Raw genomic sequence first — 22,432 nt, forward strand, 5'->3', positions numbered from 1 at the left:
TTGCTCCCATTTGTATGCTGTTTTGCTCTGTGGGTTGTTGATCGGTTTTGTTTCTGTTCTGTTTTTCAATGGCTATAGCTTTCTAATTTTCTATTTTCTTTTCTTCCTAGATTTTCAGTGTTTGAATTCAATGTGTGCTTTCCTGGATATTTCTTCCTTATTTTGGCACCGCACTCCCTTGCCTATGATGGTGCCTTTTCCTTGGCCTTCAGGGTTAGCAGACATTCTAGAAGAGATGGGGGAAGGCGAGCAGAGGGTAATCAGCAGCCATTACTTGATATGAGTCTCACTGCATAAGATTCTGCACCCTTTTTAAAGCTGAATTGCACACAAGCTAGCAAACTACAAATACAGTAGGTGCACTTAAAAAGTCAATATTTACTGCACAAAGGTATTTTCACTTTTCTGTGGACTCTCCTATGTTTAGGGGGCCAGATCATGAGTGCCGGTGAGAGGTGTAGGCTAAGCACTTCTCAGGCTGTGTTCCAAAGTGTATTCCTCACTTTCTAGAGATAAATCGTGATAAAAATATTGCCTTCTTAAAGCCAGCCATGGTAAATCAAACTCCAGTTTGCTTGGAGAGGCTGGAGGGCACTTTCATAAACTGTCCTGAGTAATCGCTAAGGGTTAGGTCGTGATGCATGGGCACAGTCCAGTGTAAGAATGCTCTTCAGCATGCTCGGGTTAGATTCTGTGAGGAGGTCCTGCCTCATATCAGGCCTCTGATACAAGGGCTTATGTCTCAAGCTCTCTTCCTAATACACATGCCTGCTACTACACCCCTTTAGGAAGTGCAGCCTGCTCCCCTCAGTAGCCCAGTCTTGCTCTGCAAGCTGTTGTAGGGAAGAGGCATGGCCTTGCCACCTTCCTATCCCATTTGGGGTGCCATGCATCCCCAGAGGAGTAAGTGCTGCAATTCTTCATGGGCCTTGTGCAAAACTCCTTGCTCTCTCCTCCCCACTGTTCACCAATGTAAGGGTCAGGCAGAATCTACCCCAATCAGACTTTACCTATAGGCCAGCACCATACACCAATGAGTTTCCCTTGCATAGTGTCTGATGTATTTAGGGGCTTCACATCAGTGTGGGAGCCAGACAATGTATGTTTTCGGGGGACAGATTGGAAAAAAAAGAAAACTTTGCATTTGCATGTACAGCCATTGCTTGCATCAGTGAGGACTCACTCCTGCCTGTAGTACTACTGGGACTGAGCTGTTCACAAATGTTTTTAGAACTGCAGAATCCCCTAGACAGCCACTCACATAAGAATGTTATCCCCACTGTGTGCTGAAAGCTGAATTTGGTAGCAATTAAAACTGATGGCTCATTGGAAAAAGAACCCAGACCAGTGAAAAGAAAAAGACTGTATCCTGAAAGCCATAAAGCCGAGTGGTGTCTGTGCAGGCTGCCCTGCTCTGCTGGCATTGCTCCACAGTCATAATTTTAAAGAATAATTGCCAATATTGGCATTATCTGACTGTAATGAAATCAAGGTTCCTTCACGAATAGTCACTTTAAACACTAATTATGGAAAATCTACAGGTTATAGCTCTTAATCTAGGGACTGTTGTCTGAAGGCTGTGTGTGTTAATGTGTATGTGTATGGGGGCGTGTGTGTGTGTGTCCTTTCTCCTTTTCTTAAAACTTGAGAATCAGTTTTTTGGCTACTTTAAAATTTCCCTTTTTCTCACTCAAATTGCTCACCGCCTCCCCAGCAGAGTGACATATTGTTTGCAATGGAATTTGACAGGCTCAGATGGTTCTAGCTGCTGCAAGTTTTTTTAGCTCTTGTTAGTGCTATGACAGGTCTTGACAAATTCACTCGCCCACTCACCATTGGTGAATAAGAAATTTCTCTGGTGAGTGGTGAATTGGCCCATTGATTTAGGCAAAATCTCACTTTTCCTTTAAAAAAAAAATGCGACAAACTCTACCCTTCCAACTGTGACCCAATGCACTAATGTCTTCCTGCAAGCACACAGCTTGAGACAACAGAGATATGACCTGCATAATGCCCATAATCTGCCCTTTTTATGCAGCCCAAGCAAGTGTGGTTTGTACTGTGGATTTAGGTGCTCAGATGCTGCAGTGCTCCCTCTGCATCTGTGAGGAAGGAATCCTTCCCCCTCCCGCAGTGAATCCATGTCTACTAGTCTAGTTCAAGGGCTGGAACAGCCTCTCTGTCATTTGCATCATCCTCTCTATATAAGGGGAATTGCCAGTAGAACTGCAGATCCTTTGATCCAGTCCTGAATACCCACTGGGGTGCAAAGACTTGGTCTCTGTAGCAAAAAGGATCCCTTACATGGGTTCTCCAAATCATTCTATACCCCTTTCACAGTGTAACTACATCAGTTCTGCTAGAAGATAGCCCATTGTAGCTGTTAAACAGAGGACACGATTTGCTCCTAAGAGAAATATGAACTGCCTCCCATCCAATTAAAAGACAGTGCGTCTGGAATTGATCTATCTCTTTGAGTCTATCTTCACGCTACTCCTCAAAAGCTGATATATAACTGCACAAGGGGTAAGGCAGTGGAGAGTCAAACCTTAGGGACCAATTGAAGAAGTGCATTCTCCAAGCTGCTAAGTACCCTCTCCTCTCTCATTGGCTCAGGACTTTGAAAGATTAGGCCATTCTTATGAAACCATAAGTACTTTTGCCGTATGTAGTTTGTTTTATGGAAGATCTTTTTTTTTTCTTTATTTGGGACTAGCTTTTCCTCAGGTATTCATTTTTGTTGATTTTCATCTTTTTTTTCCCCGTCAACCCACTGTATTTTTAAAATGAGCCATTGCTCATTGATCCCCTCATAAAGAAAAGAGGAGATCAAAATGGTGGGGGCACCTCTCTATTTCGAGTTTAATATGTTAATTTGGGTTAAAACATAGTGAAAAAACTGAATAGCAATTCCAAAGGACATATGAGGCAAAAAACCTGGGCCCAGATTGAGTTGCAGCTGAGCTATGGTCTGCTCAGTATGGGGGCAGAGAGAATTGCAGAGGTATCTTCAAGCAACTTTAGCCTTCCCCAGTCCTGTGCTATCCTGATGTTTGACCTATATTTGGCATAAATTGGAGTAGACTGAATGGTGCTTTAATCTACGCCAAAGGCTCTTACAGCACAGAATCGGTGGGGTGTAGGGATGCCCCAGCCACCTCATCTGTGTCATTAATAGGCATGGTGGTGAAGCAGTCACCGTGGCAGCTCTACACTAGCTAGGAATTCCCCAGGGTGGGGAAAACCCTCAAGATACCAGTTAAGTTGGCTTTATTTAGGCCTGATTTGTGCCATCAGAGTGTACAAAGCAGCCTAAATGTACCAGAGGATCTGGATCCTTATGAAAAATTTAATCATTTTCTCTAGAGAGTGAAAATTTCTCCAGGAATGTTTTTTAAAAAATCAAATCTATATGTAGCTTGAATGAGTTGACAGTCATCTTCAATGCATGGTCTGGAATGGCGCTTATATTACGACTTTGATATTTACATATAGGAAAGTGAGGGGGCTCTGGCAGTAGCAGGAGCTTGGACAGCGCTGTTGTGTCAGGGTGGAGGCTTGAATGACTGTTTTGGGGAAGCCTTTTATAGGCCTAGCTGGCTAGGGCCAAACTGGTCAACAGTCAGCACTGAAAACTTTCACTACTGGCCTTCTGATTGGTCAGTAGTACGCCATCATCTTTGCAACCAACCGTGTGAAAAGGGATTCATAAATCAGTTTTTTCAGGTTCAATTTTAATTTTGAAATGTGGGTATAAGGGGAGAAATCATTCCTCTTTCTACTGCGGTACATTTGGGTTTGGAGTCCCACTAGGGTAGAAAAACATATGAAAACACGGTCCCTGTCCCCAGAAGATTGCAATCAGAGGTTCTGATCCCACCACTGGATGCACATGGAGTAAACCCTGAGCCCATGCAGTGCCCTTCAGTGAGGCTCTGTGTGAGTGCAGGGATCTGCCCACACGCCTCTCTTTGCAGGACCAGGGCCTAAGAATTTTTTTTTTCCTTTTTAAACCTAGACAGAGAGCTCTTAATTGTCAACAGCTGCAGTATTTGGAAAGATGATTGTTGGTACTGCACGGTCTTTAGTGCAGCAAAATCAATCTTATCTATTTATTTGGCCCCAATCACTGCAGCATCTGAGCACCTAAATCCACAAGCAGCAGGAGAAGTGGCGCTGGTATCCATGATACGAGGGTGGTGGACGTGGGGGCTGATGTAATATTCGATTAGTAAAGTATGTGTCCTGGTTATTGGGAAGTTTACTATATGACTATACTGGGTTAGGTCAATGGGACTATTGGGAAACAAATAGGAAGGCAAAATGATGAGTCGAGATGCCCCTAAACAAACACTTACAAGACTATGGAAAAGCAATGGGCCCTGTCGAGACTAGCTCAACCTCCCACTGAGCCTACCAAACTGATTTTGGACTGTACAGCTGTAAACCCTCAGAGAACAAAGAACTCTTGCTGGATAAGAAGTGTCTGTGTGTAGAGGGAGGCAGTTGTCCAGAGAGATAGTAATGGAAAGCAGACTAACATGCAGACCCCGAAGGTTAGGGGTGGCTTGAAACGTCACAGGCTTCCACTGGAGGGGGGGTGGGGAGAGGGGGCAGTAAGGCCGTAGGTAAGAGACATGCATGTAGAACATTTGTTGATTTAAAATTCTCTCTCATGTTATGCTCTGTTCCTACTGTTAAGATTAAACAATACTTTGGTTTACAAATGCTGTCTGGTCACTCTATTCACCAAGGGTCACAAGCTCCTGAAGGGAAGAACTGCAGGTACTGAACCCAGTTGGACCTGCTGGGTAAGCACAGCAGATACACAGAGTAGTATAGTGCAGAGCTTGGTCTAAGAGTAGGAGAATTGTGATTCCACCACAGGGAAGGTAAAGGCACAAGGCCTGACACCTGGGTGGGTGCACTCAGAGATACCAGGGAGGGGTCAGAGCTGCACTGTGACTGTACTGGCCAAATTACAATTTTCATTCTTTTCCACTCTCTGAGTCAGAGCATTGTTGTAGCAGGCTGGTAATCTATGACAGTGATATAATAACAATGAATTTATTCAGATATAAAACACTCTATAATGACCTCCGTGCTGGTTTGTGGTGCAATTGTCCCTAACAGTAAACATGGCCTACATATCCCATGGCTGCATTTTGTCCTTTAGTGCCTTGCCTAGGGAGAGAGGGGATGAATAAGGCAATTCCTCTCTGTTGTATATGAGCCCCCTCTAAACACTTGTCTTTATTTACACAAAATACTTTTTTTTGTTTACTCTCAAACTTTATCATTTACTTCAGTTAGTTGGAATCTGATTAAATGGAAGTCATGCTAGGGGGATCTCATCATTACAACACACATTGACTATAACATAAAAAAATGTGTTACTGGTAGATGATAGCTAAAGTGCATCATGAAAGACGTAGTATGGCCAGGAAGCCCAGCCCACAGAGATGAATGGGGGCATGACAGACCCAAACTACAATTCCCAGAAAGCACGGAGGAAGCTCAGAGGGAGATAGATTCATGTTGAACCAAACTGAAATGAAACATTTTGATTTGGGAATGTTGAACCAAAACATGCAGACTTTTCTGAACTTTTTCTTTTTTTGAGCTTTCTGTTCATGAAAAATGTTGATATTATGACTTTTCATCCTGATTCCGGAAAAAAACAAATTTTGAAATAGCAGGATTTCCCATGTGATGGAAATGCCAATTTTTGACCAGCTTTAGAAATGAATCTCAGTGAAATTCTTAGAGGCTGTCTCCCCATCACAAAACCCAGCACATTTTGCAACCTTGTTAGTACTCTCATCAAAAAGGACAAAATAGGGATGGATTCATAGACTATCAGGGTTGGAAGGGACCTCTGGAAGTCATCTAGTCCAACCCCCTGCTCAAAGCAGGGCCAAGCCCCAGACAGATTTTTGCCCCAGATCCTTAAATGCCCCCCCCCCCTTTCAAGGATTGAACGCACAATGCTGGATTTAGCAGGCTAATGCTCAAACTACTGAGCTATCCCTCCCCCCCCCATTAAATGGGCAAACACTTTCATTTCCTACTGTTGGTCTCTACACATCCAGAGTGAGGCATATTGGCTGCACAGTATAAACCAGTTTACACTGCCATTGCTTTTGCTGTACCTGGTCAGTGGCTAACTAGAGAACTTTAGTCTCCGGGGCCATCAAATCAATAGCTTTTATAAGTACTAAATTAACAAAAGAAAATTAAAAACGTAACATAGGAATGAGAAAGCCAAGCCAGCCAAGCCACCAACCTGCAGTAAACCAGCAATAACAGCCAGACAATTAACAATTAGCTCATTCTGTGCTGTGAGGTGTCAGCAATGGGGCTTTGACAAAAACCCTTTTTATAGTAGTTTTAAGAAAAATTTAGTAACAGCTAAGTGAACCACTGAAACCAACTGAGCTGAACAAGGGAATAACAACTAAACAAAAAGCCCAGCATGCGTCTGTTGCCTGGGGCAAGCTACAGCTGATGGATAAAATGACAGACGACTCTTCTCCTCATTTCCATTTTAATCTCTGTCTACTAATTGTCATCAATATCATCAGGGTCACTAGACCACCAGTGCGAGTCTACAACCTTCCACAGAAGCAGCAGCTTTATCGCTGCTGGTCCTCTGAGAGTTTGCCCCTTTGCTCACCCAATCCATGTTAGGAACTGCCTCAGAGGAATTAGGGAAGGATTGTTGTGTTGAGCTAGCTATAATGGATGGTGTGGGTGCTGTTGTCTAATATGTATTGGGAGGAGAGTCTACTGGTATCATTTCTGTACAAAAAATACAGTACTTTTCCACAGATGTTTGGAATGGAAATTATCTGCATTCCCTCTCCCTAAAGGGCCTGATCCAAAGCCAATAGGAATCATTCTACTGCCTTCAATGGTTTTTGGATCAGGCTTGAAGAAAATATGGTCGATGCTTTGCTGTCAGTTCTCTGGTTTGCAATTTTCCCTTGACTTATCAAATCCTAAACTTAGACACAAACAAACAACCTCAATACTAATTCTGTATGTTGTCTCGCATGTTTCTAACATATTATTTTCTGATTAGCTGAAACAGTATCATGGGGCCAGTTAGAATTCTGTATTGTCATCTTGAACCTCAGCCAAGAGCTTCTTTTTCTCTTTTTCTTTTTCAAAGGCAATAGATGACTGCTCATGCTCAAGACCGAATCCTGGTCTCAGGTCAAGTATGAGTTGTGCACAAGGAACTATGTGGCAATTAGGGTGGTTGGAAATCTCTATTCCTCTGCTCAGATGCACCCATGTAGTCCCTCTGCATTTACTACTTTTATATAGTAGTAACAGTATGGCTTGCTTTTCAGTCCCCAAATATAGTCCTGGACTCTGTGCCATGGTCCTTACCTCTCTTCCAAATCCCCTTCCACAGCCTCACCACTAGGCAGCTTACATGTCACTTGTGCTTTTCCACGTAGGGAGTCACCACATATTTTCATTCAGCATAAGTGTCATATTAAGTGAGGAGCAAAGGAAAGAACAAAAGGAACCCCTCTATGAGGTAGCCCGCAATGTGTGTATCAGTTTGCGTCTGAACACAGCATGGTAGAGGTCTCTGCAGCAGAGCGGGCGATGTCTCTCCATTTGAAGATGTAGTCCATAGAAGGCCAGTCATCTAACCTATACGAGCCACACACCACTTCACTGAGGAGGATATTGCCAAACCCAAGACTTCAAAAAATGAATCAGACCCTCCAAGAATCAAGGGAATGGCCTTGAGAACCTTCTTTTTCTCCTGTAACTGCTCTCTGCTGGTTAGGCACAGGAAGCAGCAGCCAGGGATCAGAATAGGGAGGAGGCAGCCCTGACCCACCTCACTCTCCATGACCTAAGCATCCCCTACTCCCAGATGCTCCAGCACTCACTTCAGGAACCTTCCATATCTAGCTGCCCTAGTAGACAACTCCAATTGCCCTGCCACACTCCCAGAGTAGCCCAGCTGCCCCTGGCTTACCCATGTCTCCCCACCCCATCCCGGGTTGTCTGAGTGTGTATGTGCTCTCACTGGCATCTTCTTGGGACTGTGGGGATATATGCTGGGTGGTGTGTAGATTTGTGCTGTCTCCTCCACTGCTAGGGTGGGGGAAATCAGTGACTCTCACCACATCTATCTTGGCAGCTTCATGCTACTTGCAATAGCTACAGGGTAAATGGCATCTATCTAGACTGAGGGCAGCCAGTTGCTTTAGCCTTGTTTGAAAGTAATGAGAAAGGGAGGAATTTTTTCAGCACAGGAAAAAGTTTGTGCAATTTCTTCCAGAAATCTGGAGATCACAAGAAACTTAAAAACAGACCAATCCCTCTCCCCAACGCCCCCACACCAACCAACCAACAAAGAAAAGAACCCCAAAACAACCCTCAAACCCAAACCCCACCTAATATTGTGATCCTCATGTTAATTTTGTAAGAGATAATTTGCAATGCTACTTTCTTTCCATGCACAGTCTTGTGCCTCTCATTTTATCTTGCCCATTGCAGCCTCTCTCTCTACCCCATTTCCATGGCCCTTGCTCTCCCTTCCCGGCCTCAACGTTCCCTGGCTTGCTCCCTGCCTCTCTCTCCTTGCCTCCCCTAAGTTACACTGCCCCTTCAGTCTCTTTCCCCCAATCATCCTCTGTCATCTCACATTCTTCAGACCACCCTTAGTCCCCACTCTCTTCCCCAACATTCCCCTGACAGCCCCCAAGTCTCTGTTTCTTGAACAAGAAACACAAGGATAAAGATGAACTTTTCTTAGCTTTGCTGCTGATTTGGGGCTCACCTGTTCACTCACACAAACCTTCTGCCACTGGGCACAAGGCATCTATAGCTAAAAAAAATTGACTTCGGTCACAGAGTGTTAAAAATATATATCCTTTTGCTTCCTGGTGATTATCTTGGGATGGTTTCAGTGTCTGGTTTTGATTTTGCACATTTACAGCATGGTGCAACCTCGGACAAAAATCTGCTTTCCTACGGGGAGCCGTCTGACTCCTTTAGTTGTGATCCTAGTTTTATTCCTATAAAGTGATTTCCTTTTGATTTAACTAATGTAGTAGATAGTGACTGCTACAAGATTATAGCACTGTTCTGTATGTGTCCATCTTTCTGTGATCAGGTGGGAGTTTACCACTTTGGTGTGCTGAGAATTTGGAAGGAGTCTTGCTCTGTGCTGAAAGGTTTGATGCCGTTTCACCGTTTGTGTTCTTTTGAGAGCTTAGCTGTCACGGATTCCACTAGGGTAGGGAGTGGCACACAGGGAACAAAAATGATGATTGTATGAAGCTGTCTGCTGCAAATCTTCACAGAGACCATCCCCCGGCTCTGACAATGAAAATCTTCAGAGAGGCCCTTGCTTTGTAATGTGCAGTCCCTGTTGCTGGGATTCCAGATCTTCTGAGCTTATCAGTAACATATTTGCAAAGCTGCCCTGCTGTGATCACTGGTCTTTGCCAGCTTAAATTTTGGGAAATGCTTTGAACAACCTTTTCCCTCAGCCCCTGCAGGTCTATATACAAGAAAAGAGAGATTTAGTGTTTGAACATAGGCACTGGTCAGCGAATCTGTGGGGTATCTTCTTGAAAACCCAAAACAGGTGCTCTTGGGCCATCAAAGTCTTGAAGCAGTTAAACTTCCTTTCACCTTTGTTGCAGTGCCTTTAAAAGAAATAGAGAGATCTTCAAAAGGTGGAAGGGTGGCAGGCCAGAAACGTAAAGTGTGTGCAATCACTCAGATACAAGTGGCACCACTAAAAATTGCCTTCATATATCAGCTTATGGTTTACACACTGTGGCAGAAAGGACGCTAAAAGGTCGGCAGAAAAAAAATATATATGTCAAGCCTGGAGCTGTGACTCCAAAGGTGTGGAAAGACACAGTCTGAGAGAGGTTCTAGAGGGACTGGATAAGTGCTTGATATGGCAGGATTTTTTTTATTTTATTTTATTTTTTTAAGGCAGCGGCTTGCAAACGTCAGCACAGAAGCCAAGGTATATACTCGTAGTAACCTCTTGCTACGACCCCTGGTGACAAGACGGATAGTTCCATTCATCTGTGGGTGAACAGCAGAGGCTCTCTGCATTTTTTTTACTTGGAGCCCTGGATGAATTTGTTGTGGAGGGGAATGTCACCATTGTGAATGCCCTGATCAGTCATGTGCCCATAGTGAAGTCAATGGTAGGGAGAAAGGGGGAGGGGGGGGAGGAGAAAAAAAAAGGCAAGCTTTACTCTGGGGGCCTCAGGGATGCCAGCTCATATCCAGCAAAACATCTCCAACCAAATGCTAATGGAGAATGTGACTTCCAAACAGAGAGATCAGCAAATATGCAGTAAATTAATAATGTGCCCTTTTAGTAGCAATTGCTTAGTGAAAATTGCTGGGTATTTTTTTCCTTTGTAGAAATAGCTCTGAAATAAGTGGGTCTCACTGGAGTTTTGTTTAAGACTGACCCCCTACTTTATTAACCGTGTAACATTTTAAGGTTGTTTTTTCCTCTCTGTCTCTTCCAGCAAGTCTCTATTGATCACTGTTTACAGTTATAATCCCTTTCAAATTTATCATCCATGACTAACACCACATGTATTGATTAGTGCTGACGGATGTCCCTATATAGTATATACCCACAGTGATTCTGGCCGGTGAAGTACAGTAGATACATTTTTTTCTCTCCTTCATTTGCTTTTTATAGCTGTCTGCTCCCCCTCCCCACTTTTGTTCTCAGAGTGGCTAACCTATTTCACACAAATGCCGTGGGATTAACATGTCTAAATTTAGGACAATTTCTTTATTCCTAAGGAGGTCTTGGAAAAAGGCAAAGAAAGGTTTCATTTCGGGATTTCTTTATTTTTCTTTCTTTATTTTTTGTTTATTTATTTTTGCAACTGGGAAGCTCCTGGGTACAGACAGGCCCTGTAGGAGATCAGATTTATGAGGGACATCCACACGTCTTAACCTAGAGCCTAAAGTAACAAAGATGTAAGGGCCAGTTTTTTTAGGGACAAATTAGATGTCACTGGTGACTAAGGACAAGGTGTCCGAAATCTGGACGATAAATGGAGTCATTTGTCAACAATGCATTTTTGCTTGCCGACTGCAACATTTCCTCCACCTCTTGCTGTCCAGAAATAGAGTTTAAGGTTAATCTCTTTACTCAGCCACCTTGATTACACTTGAATTTACAAACTGAAAAAATCCCAGCCTCAAATGACCTTAAGGATTGTTGGTGTAGTAGCACCATATAATGTCTTTCCCTCAGGGTACTGGCTTCCTAATGTTCTTCCTAAGCTTCCTAAGGTATCACACATCTCACATCACATTACTTTTTGCAACTCAGGAGGCATTGCTTTAATTTGTCGATTGTATGAAAATTGGCCTGTCTAATACATAACCTGAAAGAAGGCCAAGACTGGTTTAAATAGAGGACATGTCTTGCTCTGAGGTGTGGCATTCACATGCTTATTTTAATCAAATTGAGAAAAGAGAGAAGTCCAGAAAAGGAAGTATGTGCATTTGCTAAACTGACAGCAAATTGCAGTGGCTTTGGGTGACTAATGACCATATAATGATAGTAATGCCATAATGTTGCAATGCTCACCACCAAAATGCATAGAGTATATTTTGAAATACACTCATTGCAATTACCAATCTGCCAAGTTGCCCTGCTTACGTTTTATGGTTAATACAATGGTTTAAAGGATACCTTTCAATGGCTATGTTCCTCCATGTTTTAACAATCCATTTGTAGTAATATTTTTTGCTTTTATGCAATAGTTTAAGGTTCTCATACATACATTTTATGCAGGTGCAATCAGGCAGTAACTGTATGACTTAGTTGTTAATCCTTAGTAAAAAGATTATAATAATCATTTGGCATTTATTTAATATACAACTACTGTCTTATTAAATCTAACTCTTTAAATCCAAAGAGTTAGATTTAATAGGATAGTTTATTGTATTATAGTGTTGCAGTAGCGACACTATAGTTATGGTTGAAAAGGCATTTTCATTATAAACTCCTGTTTTCAGGCACTTATAACTTTCTGAAGTACAGTACTGCTTTTATTTCAAAGTAAAATCACTTGCTATATTTCTGAATAACTCTTTCTTTCTTTCTTAGAAACAAGGACATTCAAATTCAAAAATCTACAGTTACACTACAGCAATGTTAGTGTTGAGAATTTAAACGTACAGAAGTCAGGAAAATTATCTTCACAAACCCTGAGCAAACCATTTTACACTCATTTTTTAAAGTACAACCTTGACAATATACAAACAATGTGTCATTATTTTTTTGCAAGATTCAACTGCTATGGGGCCTCTAATTTCTTGTTAACACTTGTGCTTCCCTCAGTGGGCATTGCCTGCATTGGGAAGTAGGAACTTTATGGAGTTTCATTTAAATTCGTATATGGAGGGGACAGGGAGAGTTTGACCGCCATAGTAGTGGCTAAGGAATTAAACCTGAAAGGGGAGGGATTGTCTCTCATGGACTCCCATGGCCACCAGCTGCCCCTTGTTGTCCATAGGACCACTGGGAGTGTAAGCTAGTGTTTATATTTTCTTCTTAATAAATTAGAAGCTTGTAAATTATACGGCCGTAGTCTCAGTCTCTCTGAGAAGACTCATGCTCACTTACCTGTGTGGAAATTCCCCTTATGCATCCCTTCCTGAACTGAAGCCATCAAAACAGAGGATAACAGTGTATAAGCTAATGCCACACACATGCTGAGAGGGCAGGAAGAAGGTGCAGTTAAGTTTCTTTAGATTCACTTAGACTGGCCTCTGAATTTGGCTCGTAGTTTCCCAAAGTTGATTTGTCAGTATGCCAACATCAATCTGTGGGAAAAATAGTAGTGGTACTCTGCTAAACTGCACCTACAAGCCAAGCTCCACCCACTAGTGACACCACAATAAGAAGATGCTAACAGTGGATTGTGCAAATGTTCGTTATATGATTGTCCTTCTTTCTTGTGTGCTTCTATCATCAGCAGTGAAATAGCTAGTACCATTACCACTTGAATGAGTCATAATTACGCTCTGGAGAAATGATCTATTGGGTAGAATAGGGACAGTTTACATCACCTAGAGCTATTGTTTCAGGCTATTTGCAGACTCAGTTCTCCCTTTGGTTCACACTTTGAAGGTTTTTTTCACAACCATAAGGACCAGAAACTTTTTTTTTAATGAAACCTTAGTTCTAGAGCACAAGAAGGCAGCCCCTACAAAAGCACTGGCATGTGAAGGTGATTTGAGCTGGCCCGATTTGATCCCTGCATTACACAAAGTGGGCTTGATTCTGACCTCCTTGTTTCCCCTTCCAGTGAAGTCAGTGAAGTTTTAGCCCGAGTACAATTCTCAGAACTGTCTCCAGTATGACCAATAACACAGTGACTACGGCTGGCTATAGGGAGCTCATGTTATGTTAATAAAAGGTCTGATGAAGAACAAAGAGAACCTGCCATTGGAAATGTTGCCCCCATGAAATTAATAGTTGTGTGCTGTAATGGCCGGGCTGCACCAGGGAACACGCATGAGAGGCTGCAGTGTCCAGGACGCAATGTATGTTTGCTCTGCTGTTACTTCAGTTGAACCTTCCAACTTTACATAGCTCTTCTAAATCTGGTATTCAGTTGCTGTCAGGGTCGGGAACCACTTGTAAACAAAGCTAAGTCTCAATGGAGACTTTATGGTTAAATAAATAAAAGCTGACAGGAAAAAGAAAGAGACACACACAGAGACAGGGAGACAGGAGTACAGCACTAAACTGCCCCATAAAACCTGTGTAAATGGCTAATATCTGCCAGCATTGCAACAACAGAGATTATTTCATGGACAGGATTCACATATGTGATTGACCTTCCTTTATTGTCCCTTCAAGCCCGTGAGTACTAGAAGCTGTTGGTAGAGTAGAACTGAGAAAAGGCGTTGTGGGGGTCCCATAATCATTCTGTCTCCCTCAGCCTCATAGGAATTGGGAAAGTGCAGACAAGAACAGGTATTATGCAGTGCTTTAACAGGGTGCAGGCTGTTCCTCTACTTGTGCTGACTCAGCTGTGCTGGCTGGTGTAGAAATAGGGATGAGCCATTGCCATGCCCTTGTCCCTTCCCACCCTTTAGGCAGTGAGTGGTACGTCCTCATGTTCTCAAGGCACGGTCTCACGCTCACTGAGTTCCATTGACTTCAGTAGCATCAGATCATCAGAGTTCAAGGACTAGAATGGTACCTGACCCTAGCATAGGGACCCCAGCTCCTTGCTCCATCTTCCTTGCACACCCACAGAGGGACAAGTAGCTTGTTAAGTAATGATGCGGCGTACAGAAATAATAGAATCCAGGGAAAGTTAAGTAACAGCAGCAACACCTAAAGAGTCAATCTTAAAAGGGTGAGCCATTGCAAAGGGGATTGGGTGTACTCCTTTCTAGACTGTACACGGTAATGCACTATGGAACAATGGTCCTCCAGCGCATGCAAAAAGAGACCAGCGGCCATTCCTCAAAACATAGCCATCGTAGAGTTTGGGTCTCCTGCTCTTACAACCAATTCCAATTTTAGGAACCGGCAGCAATTTAATAAAATAAGAAAGTAAGCCCTCTCCCACCCACCTGCATGTTACTGTAACCAAACTGCTAATAAAGGGCCAATATTGTCACCCTTCTGCATATGGAACTCCCATTGAAGTGAGTGGAACCTGTTGATAGAGAGAACTTGCAAGACTAGGCCCAAAATAAAGACCTGATTCTGTGAGGTGCTTGTCACAAACTGTGGAACCCAGAAGTACTGGAATGGGACTGAACTTTATTTCCTGGCCCCAGTCCTATGTCATTGATCAACACTACAAAAGGTGATATAGGTACATAATCTCTGTGTCTAGGAACCCCAGTGGCTACTATTATATCTTTTCTTTTGAGAACCAAATGTTCATTATCAGTTCAAAAATAGGAAGCACAAACAAACACAATCAGCTAATAGTAATATCCAAAATGGAGGTCTAGGGAGTAGATAAGTAGCTCTCAATAACTGATATCTCTGAACAAAATAGCTTTCTGATCACACGACCACTTCTCAAAATGGCCCACTTTGCAATGGCCTCTTTGGCCACTGAAGTAGATCCACCCTCTGGAGCCACCTTTACTATTCCTGGTGTTTTTCACTAACTGGGTAGGCACATAATAGGTGTCAGCACACAAGCATTGTCAGTAGCATTCTGGGTTTCCTCGAGACACAGAGGGCCAGTGTTTTCCTGGGATTCGTCTGACTGTCTTCTGCTGGCAATAAATAACTAAACTATTCAGAATAGGTAGAGCTAGGGAATTTCACTGTTTTTGTTTTGCAGACACAGCTTCATTTTGCATGCTGCTGAACAGAGTGGCGCCCTTCAGATTGTAGTTAGCTTTTTAATGAAATGGCTATTTTCATATTGGAAAAATGTGCAATTGCAATTTTTTGCATGATTTCAATGAAAAAAGACCCTCATGCTTGAGAAAAGGGTGGAGATTTGCTCAGAAATGGGCTAACTTTGACTTGCAAAATGGCCCATTTTCCCTGGAAGTTTCACTGGAGCATTTTTTTTTCTCAGAAAATTAATGAACCTCTGTTGAAATTTGCAGGGGATAGTGACCCTTTTTCAAATATGTAATGAAATGTAAGAAAATCAAAGCAAAATTCCTCTTGAATGTTGAGTAGTTTTGTGTAACATTAGTGGGATTTTTTGATGGCATCAAAACACTGATCTCTACCCTTTGAGCTAAAGGAATAACTCCATTAGCTAGTAGCAGTTATAAGCTATTATTCTTTATGTAGGCTAAGGAAAGACATGACCCACACTTTAAAAGCAAGTTACATTTATTTCAAATATTTTCTACCCCTCTATTAAATATTAAATATTGCCATTATATTATGCTATGAAAAGTTTTTTGTTTTAAAAAATGAAATGAAATGATCATGATGATGATTTTGTGTTGTGGTAGCATGTAGGAACCCCCCCATCATGGAGCAGGATTCCTTTGTGCTAGGAACTGTACAAACACAACACTAAAAAGGTGGTCCCTGCTCCAGAGAGCTTACAATCTAACGAGGGCCCTGATCCTGGGAACTACTCTGTATGGACAAACCTCTGTGCCCACGTGGAGTCCTATTGCTGGGTGTGCTCACCAACATGGAATAACTTGCAGCCTGTTACATTAAAAACCATGGGTCCAATGTAGCCCTCTCCATTCTCACAAAAATCTCATTGACTTCTGTGGGAGCTTGGGGCCCTTCCAATAGGGTAGGATTGGGCTGTATGTATAGAAATTAATTTACACTTCTCAGAACATAGTAGAAGCTGATTGGTTAGAGTTTGCAGTGGCTTCCTTGGTATGATGAACATTTAAAAAAATGTGTATGAAAATGCTTTATAATCATTCAGATAAGTTATAGCACCGGTGGTAAGATTTTTAATTTTTGTCCTTTCAAAGAAGAAAAAAAAACCCTCATAATAATCTGCATTTTCCCCTCTCAAGGTGTGACATTTAAATTTCTTTCTTTCAGACATCACCCTGGTAAGCTATTGTTTTACCACAAGGGCAGAATGTAGAGATCTCTGTGTTGTGTGGCTTCAATCAGCAGTTCCTATAAACTGCTGGTTTTATTCCCTTGGGAAATGTGTTATTTCCATGTTATTTGTCCTGTTTTTCTTTTCTTTTCTTTTCTTTTCTTTTCTTTTCTTTTCTTTTCTTTTCTTCTTTCACACCTCAGAGGTAGCAATTCTACTGCTATTAGCAAGATGTCTATTATAGTGTCATTAAAAAAGCTATAGTCAGAGCATGGAATGACTCACATCATGGAGGAGTTAATAATTCACTGTAATAAAAGTATAAAGTTTTATGATAAACCACTCTCGGGGGAGTTAAATATAATCCTTAGTGGGTCACACACTGACTACAAAGCTTACATTTGTAATGGTAATTTGAATTTACTGCATCGCCTTTAGTTTTTAAGCGTTTGTGTGTCATTAGACCTTATAAATTGATTTATATGTTCAACTCCAGTATAATTCTACATAAAGGTACAATAAATTTTATGGATTATAGATATGGCATCTAAAACATTTTAGAAAAATAATTCTGTTAAATTCACTTAAACGGTGGTGATGAAGAGAGACAAGAATGCCAGGATTTCCAAACTCCTGAGAACAAAGTGAAGTGGGGAGGGAGCTGCAGGTGTGTGCAGATCATTACATTGGAACTTGTCACCCTTCTTCTCCATAAAGGACTTGTTCACATGAAGTGCTGAATGCTTTACATGCTGTATCTGTAATTCAGTGGGAGGTGTGTGTGCTCTGCGCCTTTCAGAATCTGGCTCTGTTTACTAATATTTTGGGCTCTTCCTTGAGATGAGCCCCATTGTTGTTCCATATACTCCGCTGGCACTTCAAAGCCACACTTAATGCACTGTTGATGACTTTGCTTACAAAATGATAAGATTACTTGCAGGAAATGGACTCTACCTATCATCTGTACAATAAACATGACATTCCGTATTTACGGGCAAGCAGAGGGCCCAATCCTGTGAGGTCCCAAACTCCCATGGCTAAGGCCTGATTCTCCTTTCACTTACATTGCTTCAAATCCAGAGTAACTCCATTGCAACTGGTGAGGAAGGAGCAGAATCCCTATTGATTTCTGTAAGAGCCGAGAGGGCTCAGCACTCACTCGGAGGAGGCACTCAGCACTTAAGGCACTCAGGGAGGGAAAGATGTAAATAGGACTTATGCAGAGTTGTATGCACATCCCTTCAATTACTGAGAAAACAGAGACTTTGTGACGTCTCTTGGAAGAGCTATTTTTTTAAAATTCTGCCTTGAAGATGAGACAGGTGGAACCATGTGTGCTCTGTTTGTCTGTTCATACCACCATTCTGCCTCGTATTCACTCTGGCTTTGGCCATACCTGATGCTCTTTCAAGGAATGTGTCTCCACAACGGTCTCCCTCCTCTGCTCTCATTATCAGAAAGATCAAGGTCAAACAAGCTAGATTATGGAAAATGAAAACTCCTATTTATTTCACCGACTTCAATTCAACAAGTGCAAACATACAAATGAGAGGCCATTCAGAAAAGCCAGTATTAACATTTCCTCATTTGTATAATTTCAATTTAGCCAGCGATGAGCAAGTGATTCATTATATTTTCCTTCTGACTTAGCAGATTCTGTTAAGATGCCTCACTGTCTTCCATCCTGTTCAAACCTTAGTTTACATTTGCAAGTGTGCTTTCCAATCCCTGAAAGCAGCACAAAATCTGGCTAAAACACTTGATAAACTTTACCGTCTGTTTTTAAATGGTTTTAAATAATCAGCCAGCTTTTTAATGCTGCTTTTCCTTAAAGCCGATGTAATTTCAGTGCTGATCTTCAAAACCCTTTTGTCTAATCCTGTGTGTAAGCTTTCCCATAACGAAACTTAAAAAGATCCTTACACTCCCTAGTGGGCAGTTATCATTGAATTCCCCATAGCACTCACACATTAGCAAAGCTTTATCCCATCATCATACACAGCTTTTTGTTTTTGAAAGCACTGAGGTAAATCTCAGGTGGCATTCTGCACTCAGTGGGTGTGTCACTTACTCAATGACCCAGCCAGCTGGACAGGTTTACGTACAATTTACTGGAAATGTATTAAATGTGTCTTGGGAAATGATTCTTTAAAATGTTCCCACTGTCAGTGCAGTGCAGATTAAGACCTTGGCAGGAAACAGAAAAATTAAATATTTTCTTTAAAAAGCTTTATGTTAAAATCATGGTAGGTCTAACTTAAGATGAACATTCAGACAGAGCAGCTACTCCATTCTGGATTAACTCTATTGTGTGTCCATAATGCAGAGGTCTCTGAACATTCCAGGCTGAATTCAACCCTGGAATAAGCACATTGAGTTCTATTTTATCCCCACTATCAAATACAAATATGGGACTATACAGGAAAGGCAGGTATTTAGGGTGGTCAAGGCTGTTGGGCTCAGTTTTGAAAATGTGGCCCTAACTTCTTTCATTTTAATATAATTTTTTTTGGTATTCCACTTCCTCTTTTTAAATAACAATAATAAATAAAACATTGCAAGGACATAATTTTCCATGCTGTCTCAGAGTTGTACTGTCTGAACTTCATAGGCCAGTTGAGAACTTTCCCATCTCCTTTTTAAGTGTATGGCTTGTTTTAAATATTGATGCACACAGATTTTTTATTTGTGCCTTTTCTATCTATTCTTCAGTGTGACTGTTTGATTTAGTAGGAGCACAATGATATACTGTTCCTTAGTGTTATCCTGCTGAGAAGTGGTATATAGAGGCAGATTTGTTTAGTGGTTAGAGCAAAGGATTGCAAATGAGGGGCTCCCAAGTTTTATTCTTGACAGTTATACCACTAACTTGTGTGACCTTGGCCAAAAGCTTAGGAGGGGTTTTCAAAGGCAGAAAGAGCAATGTTGGTGTCCAGCTCACAGAAAAAGCCCTCCACCCATATGTTTTTGAAAAACTGCCTCTTAAGCTGTCTGTTCCTCAGATGGCTAATGCTGGATTGTTGTAAATAATAATTAAAAAAAGGCTTACATACAACCTTCCCACCCCAAAATATGAAATCTGGAATGAAATGGAAGTAGCAATGGACCCTATGGCAAGATACTAGATGCTCCTGTGCTAATGCACACATTTATAATATGTGCCCTGCGTTATAATGATAAGAATAAACAATAGAAAAATTGGAAGCAACTGGAAGTTTCAATGTCTAAAAATATATTCAGAGAAAACAGTTTTCTGCAGTATCCTGGAACATCCAGTCCTCCCAAACAAATGCACTAAACCGTTCCTCTTTTTCCAAATATACAACTGGAAAATAAAAGGTAATACCTGACAATATATTGATACTGAAATTTCCATTCTTCACAGATTAAAGTATCTTTGCTGCAGTTCATGAAAAGAACCATTAGTGTGATAGAGAAGAATTGGAGAATGTTTTTCTACACTCTATACAATAATAATATTAATAATAATAATGTGGGGAAGCTATTAGTGAACCAAGGGATTTAAAATCACTATGGTCATTGGGAGGAAGGTTCTTATGGGGCGTGGGGAAATGGATCGGTGAGGGTTTGCAAACAGCATGTAAATCCTTTGAAAGCTGATAATAGCCGTGTTCTTTCCTTTAAGTTTTGAAAGTTTGAGATCCTCAGGGTTTTTTGAGTAGCATTTTAGCTTTCTCAGACAGGTTCTTGGTGATCCTCTCTTCATGACTTCAGGCACATTTTGAAGTGAAGACTTCAACCACTGTTTCACAAGTCACTAGTAATTATTGCTTTGTCTTGGATTAGAGACAGGCTCATGGAATTAAACAGAGATGTTAGAATATCTTTACAGCTGGCAAAGAGTTAATGCCTGCAAGACGAGATGAAGTAGTTACTGCCTAGACTGATTTATTATTTTATTTCCATTATTTCTGAAAATCTAATAAATCACTTTACTTTTATCTTGATGGTTAATTCTTTCATTAGGAAAATTAGAAGCTTCACTATAATGTTTATCATGAGCTGGGAAGCTCTTTTATTTTTTAGTATCATGCAGTCAGGTCACTTCTGTCGGGCTTTCATTTATTTTTCAAACTTCCTTAATGAAGCCTGTGGTAGTGAAGGGTGTTGCATTAAGAGTTGGGGCCTGTTTCACAGGCGCTGCAGCCACCATTCACACTGACTTCAATAGGAGCTGTGGGACGCCAAGCACCCCTGAAAATCAGGCCAGGAGCTCTTTCTGTAGATTCATAGATGCATCGATTTTAAGGCCACAATGGATCACTATGATAATCTAGTCTGACCTCCCATATAGCACAGGCCAAGGAACCACACTCAGTGATTGCTGCCATCAAACCTTTTCCCTTTAGTAGTGACGTCTTTATTAACCCAACTGGTACACTTGTGTGCAACAACAGTTTGTCTCCAGATCCTGACCCATGCAGGGAAGGGGGAGAAATCTAATCATTCCATCTTCATGCCCATCTAATCTTTTGCTTCTCTATTAAGATAGCCAACAAATGGTGCCAACTGATGTGTTCCCTTGTCTGTTAGGAACTGGACTGAGAGCTAGCTCTTTGTCTGAAATGGGCCATGCCTTTTACCTCAAGGTGGTTGGCTCTAATCTATCCAATCAGTGTTGATGGTTTGTGCTCACTGCTGCCCCCAAGTGGACTTCAACTAGTTACCTTGAAGTAAAAGTCTTCATTTCCCATTACTAATCCCCAGTGTCATCCAGTCCTCTCGTGTCTTGAATATTAAAATATAGACTTTCACTGCAGATGTACACAAGTATACAAATTCAGCGATAGAGTCTGGCTGGCCCTAATGCAGGTGGGCAGGGATTGGGGAGAGAATAAGGAGTCCCCTGTCCCCCCAGACCAGCCCACATAAGACTGACTAAAATTGCTGTCCTTGAGGGTGCACAGGGCTGTTACCAAGATGCTCACCATACTGACAGTCATGAGGCCCCATTGGGTAGGGGGATTAGGTGGGACCACAGGTCTGTCCCTTCCTGTATGGCTAGCAGAACTGGTTGACTGTATGGGGAAGAGTATGCTTGCACCCCTTAAACAGATTGAGCTACCTGAGAGTTCCTTGGTGCACTGGGGAGTATGAGGAGGCATTCTTGCTTTCTCAGGCATAATGCCTCTAATATTCCCCTAGGGCTGTACAGAATTGCACCATCCCTACCCCAGGGCAGTGCCTACAAGACACAATTGAGAGCTAATGGTGTAATTGGCTATGAAACCTGTTTCAGCCTCTGGTGCTAGATACATACAATTTGAAATATTTTAATGTAATTTTACAAGAAACAAACATCAAAAATGATCTACTTACCTAAAAAGACACCTTAGTCTCCTAGCCATATTATTTCTTATTTAAGAGCACATTGGACAGATTGCCATCTTATATTTTATTACTTTGGTAATTAATATATAGAGTTTACAATGTTGAAATTAACCATACACTATGGGCTAGAAAATGTATATAATATTATTTTAAAACCAACTTACATAATCTTTAACCCTGATACAGCATAAAGATGCAGAGGATCAATTATAGATAAAAAGAGGGGAGATCTCTGAGGATTTGCACACATATCAGTTTCTCTAGGTACAATTCTAGATCTGTATGTATTGGTATTTAGCTTTCCAAGGCTCAGACAACTAGAGACGTTGTAATTGATTTTATTTGGAAGCAAGAGATGGGGCCAAAGGGCAACTCTTGGTCATGAGTTTTTGCTTTCAACTCCTATAAAGTAAGCATTAGTACCAGAGGTATTTAATGGTGTTCACATATTTTGAGGGGGACAAATCTGTGAATGGGAGCCTCGGGCAAAGCAAATTCCATCTCTCATAACTTCAAAG

Source organism: Mauremys reevesii, linkage group 3, assembly GCF_016161935.1.
Source record: "Mauremys reevesii isolate NIE-2019 linkage group 3, ASM1616193v1, whole genome shotgun sequence".
NCBI lineage: Eukaryota > Metazoa > Chordata > Testudines > Geoemydidae > Mauremys > Mauremys reevesii.